The following is a 6000-nucleotide window of genomic DNA, read 5'->3' as shown; positions in this document are numbered from 1 at the left end:
GACAAAAGTGAGGATTCAAATTGTGATTGGCCAGAACGAGATGATGTATGATGATAAGAGTGCCCCCTCACTTCCCCTCGTCACACCAACAAAAATAATAACGTTGACAAAAAAAACACGTAATTTTCACATCACAGTTTTGTTTTGTCTGTACGTCTGTCTACGTACATTATACAATATCTGTGCACTCTTAGAGGTGAGCCAGAAGATGCGATGGAAGGTGGGGTAGATATAGGGAGACAGTGTGTGAAACAAAGGATTCCTGCTCTCTTTGGTTTTGATATTGAGCACACTTGCTGTGCCTTTAGACGTTATCTGACGATCCACTGAGGGAAGAAGCACGATCCATACTGTTCAAGTGAAAGCCCCTGGGCATACAACATCAAAATGTCAGAGTTGGGCTAAATTCAAAGGATACATTATTCATATGGACCCAGCAAAGGCTGTGCATCAGGCCACTAGCCGGGCCTCATAAGTAAGGCAGAATTTGACAGGGAGTAGCACACAAGTTGTCTAGCAACCCCTGTTTGGAGAAAAGGGGGGGGGGGGTCATCTGAAGCAGCTGTTCAAGCAAGCAGGGGAAATGACCTGCTCAGTAAACCATAAACAAATGGGAAGAATATGCAAAAAGGGTCCTGCGCCGCGATACTGTGATCTGAAGTCGGTTCAACGGTGTGCTGCTCACCTTGGGATTCTTTTAACTATACGTTTGGAAAGGTGCTATACAAATAAAATGCATTCATTCATTGGGAGGCTGATGAACAGTGATAAGAAGCGTGCCAAGCCAAACACTACATTGGTATAAAGTATCTCATTGATGTAGCCTATCTCTGTCTTTGAGACGGGAATCAAATCGCATGCCAGAATTATATTATGGGTTGAAGGAAACTTGATGTTGTATATTGTGCTGTGGGTATTATTACGCCATAATTGAGAGCTTTTGTTTTTTTGTAAATAATTTTCTTTAATTTTAATTAAATTTACTTAATTTAGATAGACTTAGATAGGCTCAGAGGATTATGTCACATTGGGACAGAACTGAACATACAATAATAAATAAGTATTTCAGTGTTCTAGGAGTAAGTGCGGGTTTATGGTGGAATTCAAACGGGGTCTATTAGACTCGGGTCTTATAATGGCTTGAGTCGTGACTACCCTGTGGATCTCTTGCGTCATAATGATGACATCATATTGATGATGGCTTGCCCCTAGGAGTCACGCCGTAAAATTATATAGTCCGGCTATTATGGAAAATATTAATATCCAGTCAGCCTGAAGTGTTGACAATTTATTGAAGAATATTCGAGCAGAGAAACAGCGTTTACAGCATCAGGGCTCTGGCCTCCTGGCCAGACCTCGAGGCCCCACAGAGAAGGGTACCGAAACGGTGGAGTAAAGACCTGCCCCCGCTTGCCTCTGATTGGCTTACCGAATGTTCCATTTTGTGACGCACGCCGAACTGCTTCGCCTCTAGTCATGTGTCACATTTGCGAGCATGGAAATGATGCCGGTGTCACAGTACCAGTAAATGGTGATGGCCCCATCGCAACTTTCCCTATTTGCAGGACTCTGGTGGACGAGGATTTACTATTTTGTCCATTGCAACTCGGAAAGGAGTTGAGTCGGCTCAAGTGAACGTCGCAACATTCAACATGGCAATGGTCTCTCGCGGCTCAAGTTCGCTTGAGATGGTGCCCCTCCGTCTTGTTCTAAAACTATACTTTAACTGACAAAATACTTCGAAACCCGGGAGGTGTGGCCGAGAATGATGCGGCCCTGAAGTGTCATATGGGACACCTTATACCTAATACCCAATCCTAAATGGTCATATAGGTGTATTTGTTATAGTGACAGTAGGAAAATGCTGACTGGTTACGTTAAGAGTGTCCATACTAAGACATACAGGCTTGTTACACATCAATGGTACCAAAAGAGAACAGTGTAGTAGAAATAGATTAAATGGAACAGTTCTTTAATGACAGCAACAGGAGCTGTGAAAAGCTGTGAAGCTGTGAAAAGCTGTGAAGCAAATATTCTATAGATAATAATAAATAAAAACATTTTTTTTAACATTTTGGCGTTCTAAGATTTCCATTACAGTCCGAGTCTATCATTGATTGGGCAGGAGAGGTAAAAGCTTTAAAGTTACAATCAAGTAATTTATTTTAATTAATTCCGTACAATTATATTTTAGCTAATTGGTGACGGTCCCATGTATGGATTTGGCTTTTAGTTTATAAATAAGGTCTTTAGTGGTCCCCAACTAAATGATAGAGAGTTGGTAACCAAATGGACCCTTATTGTCCATACAGCTAATCTCCGGCACCGTTAACCCGGTCTATGCCAAATTTTGCACACACACATTTCCTGGATGCCAACGATGAACCTCTGCCCCAAATTTTCCAGAACGGCCTGTTATAGCGCCACCAGGTCGACTTTTGAAAAACACATTGATTTATATTACTCCTCCAGATTCTGTCCAAAAATCCTGCAAATCGTTACACACTATCTCTATAGTCATGTGTTCAAGCCGGATCTGTCCGATATTTCATATTTCATCCTAATTGGCTAACATTGGCTTTCAAAGTTTGCAGGATTGGCCCCTTTTGAACAAAAAGGCTCAGATCATGAACGCAGCGTGCAATTGACGTGAAATCTTTCACAGACTTTCCTACTAGGCTGAGGAATATATCCCACCCTTTTCACATTGGCCTGTTTTAGCGAGACCAATAGGTGGATTTTTGCAAAACACATTTTTGGAACAAAATGCCTCAAATCATCCAATTGCCATCCAAGGCGTAAGAAGAAATGCCACCCTTTTCACATTGGCCTGTTATAGCTCCACCAGGAGGCCACAACCTGACCTGCCCTGTTGGAGACCTGTGCCCCAGAGGGGCACTTTATCTAGTTGGATCTTTAACTCTTGAGAGCGTAAAATCAAACCAAATACCTGGCTCTCAAGAGTTAAATTATTGTTAAGCATCTGCATTACTTCATTTACAAGAAGTCTACACAATTGGAGAATGTAGAAGTTTGCCATATCCAATGACGACAAAATATTGAGTCTGAGAGGCTAAATGTCATCAAATGCTCAAATGCAGAATAAAGAATGGGCCTTGATATGAAAAGGGTTGAAAACCACTGATGTAAAGGGCCTCACTTGTATCGCTGTGAGTACAAGTGGGTTTTTGCTTCATACACATGTCGTGACCTTCCAATGAAAAGTCTACCACTCACACAAAAAGAAAATGTTTTAGTGAACCTGTTAATCCCTGAAGACAAAAGACAACATCATCCTGGCACATTTTCCTCTGGACAACGGGTGTTGCTATATTTCTACTTGCTGAAATGTCGTTCAGTGAGAAGCCAGTGTCAAGGCAGCCAGTGCTGACCTTCATTTAGCCCATTATGACCTGATTCTACAAATGTCTTCTAAGTCCTAAACATCCTCAATGTTGCTTTATTCAAACTCTTTCACGTCGAGGACCCCCCAAAATGTATTTTTTCATTTTCACGATTAAAAAAAAATACAAATAGCAGACCTACAAGCTCGCGAATATCCAAACAATATGCTATAGCAAATATCTCAAATGAAATGGACGTTTTCCCGGTTTTAATGTGTTAGACTATAGAATGACAATACCGAAGGGGCCATAAGAAAGTGTGTGAATGGGGGGTGGGGGGGAGGGAACAGAAAATCAATAGCTCATTTTCTTCTTTTTTTGTATAGGGATTCTGATGTTTGCTGAGATAAAGGTCGACAAGCCTGAGAGAGATCTCTTGCACTGTCTCAACTTGAATAACCCTGATTTTGCTAATGTGTCCATGGTAATTTAGATGATTTCTTCCTTTCATACATTTTTGTTATTGTGTGTGTGTGTGTGTGTGTGTGTGTGTGTGTGTGTGTGTGTGTGTGTGTGTGTGTGTGTGTGTGTGTGTGTGTGTGTGTGTGTGTGTGTGTGTGTGTGTGTGTGTGTGTGTGTGTGTGTGTGTGTGTGTGTGTGTGTGTGTGTGTGTGTGTGTGTGTGTCAGTGCATTATGTTTATTTTAGCAGAGTTATCATTCTAACTAAAATGTAGCCTGGCACTCATGTAAACAACAACCTGCACAAAGTACCAATTCTAAGTGAAAACAGACTAGAGTAAATTATTATTATTTTCTGTACTTGATACATGACAAAAATACATGTTAACACCGGTATAACATACTTTAGCAGCTGTTGTAAGGCAAGATGCAGACGAGTCTAACATTCACAGATACACACGATGCAATTCAGACAAAATTATGGTTTAAGAAGAAAAGTATCGACTAGGCGGTGGCGTAACCGTCTGGGCACCCGACTGGTAATCCAGTCGCAGTGTGCCGCGGGTTCGACTCCCGAACCCGACACGGCCTTTACTGCATGTCTTCCCCCATCTCTCTCCCGTTTCCTGTCAGCCTACTGTCTGTCCCTTCAAAAAAACCAATAAAAGGCGTAAGCCGCAAAAGAATATATTAAAAGTATCAAAACAGCTGGGAAGGTGTGTCTTAACTGCCGGTAAAACATTAGATGCAAGATACAAGATACTTGGAGCGCAACATCAAACTGCTGAACACAGCTTGGATGGGAGGACTACCAGATGTTTAATCCTGTTATTAGAAATTAGGATTAATGAGAGAATCTCCACGAAGCACGGATGTGGACAAAATAATAATAAAATAATAATAATAATAATTATATTAAACTATTTGTTTACAGCTTGAGGTAGAAGTTAGTAAGTAGTGAAAACTGTGGAACGTATCACGTCGATGCGGCGGTGGATCAGGGGTAGAGTGGCTGGATGGTAACCGTCAAGGTTGCCAGTTCGAACCCGGGCTCCCCCAGAGTTAGTGTTGGAGTGTCCTTGAGGTTTCCGCCTCCATCAGTGTATGAATGTGTGCGTGAAGGGGAATGTAATGCACAATCTATGTAAAGTGCCTTTGCTATATAAATGCACCATTTACCATTTATTATACTGTACTGTATGTCTTGAGCCCGAAATGGGAGTGTGTGTGTGTGTGTGTGTGTGTGTGTGTGTGTGTGTGTGTGTGTGTGTGTGTGTGTGTGTGTGTGTGTGTGTGTGTGTGTGTGTGTGTGTGTGTGTGTGTGTGTGTGTGTGTGTGTGTGTGTGTGTGTGTGTGTGTGTGTGTGTGTGTGTGTGTGTGTGTGTGTGTGTGTGTGTGTGTGTGTGTGTGTGTGTGTGTGTGTGTGTGTGTGTGTGTGTGTGTGTGTGTGACGAAGCCTGTCGCAGTGAAACACATCATGCTAATAAATCACTTGATCCAGTAAATTGTCCAGCGAATTGGATTACAACTTTACTGACCACTTCCCATTTCAACAATCTCTTTCTCTCTTTTTTCTCATGGTACTCCCTGTTGTGTGTTCCTACAATAATTTGTAGGTTCAGAGGATGGTGTGATTATGTTCACAGGAGACTTCCACATCCATACCCACTTCCATCATTTCCCCCAATTCAAAGGGGAAGAATGTCAAGTTCACAGACTAGCAATTATGTTGTCTCTTCTCACCAAGAGGGATATGTCGTGATAGGTCGACAACCTCCAATTGAACTTGGGCTGGGGTTTAGAGTGAAAGTAAGCTGTGGACAGTAGAATGCTGGCATATCTGGAGACATTCTTTTTTTTTTTCTTTTTATCCCACGATTTTGCAACCCATGTTTTCACCCAGTGTCAATGATCTAATGCAGGTTTCGGCAACCATTTTGATATAAGTGCCATGTTTTGACTTTGTTGATAGTCTGAGTCAGTGTGCCATACTGTATTTAAATTAAATATTTCCAACTGACTTTCACATCAAGATGTAATCATTAGACTTAACCCAACTATCTCCCAGACTCCCTCCCCAGTCAGAGTTAGGAGTTTGAATGAATGTATAATTATGTGCAGGATTTAATGTCTATATAGGCATGAGGGGACATAATTTAGCTGGCTAAACTGGCTAGAACTGGCTAAGCTGGCTAG

This window comes from Protomyctophum bolini (assembly GCF_963924005.1).
Source record: "Protomyctophum bolini genome assembly, chromosome: 10".
Lineage (NCBI taxonomy): Eukaryota > Metazoa > Chordata > Actinopteri > Myctophiformes > Myctophidae > Protomyctophum > Protomyctophum bolini.
This window is presented reverse-complemented; position numbering follows the sequence as displayed.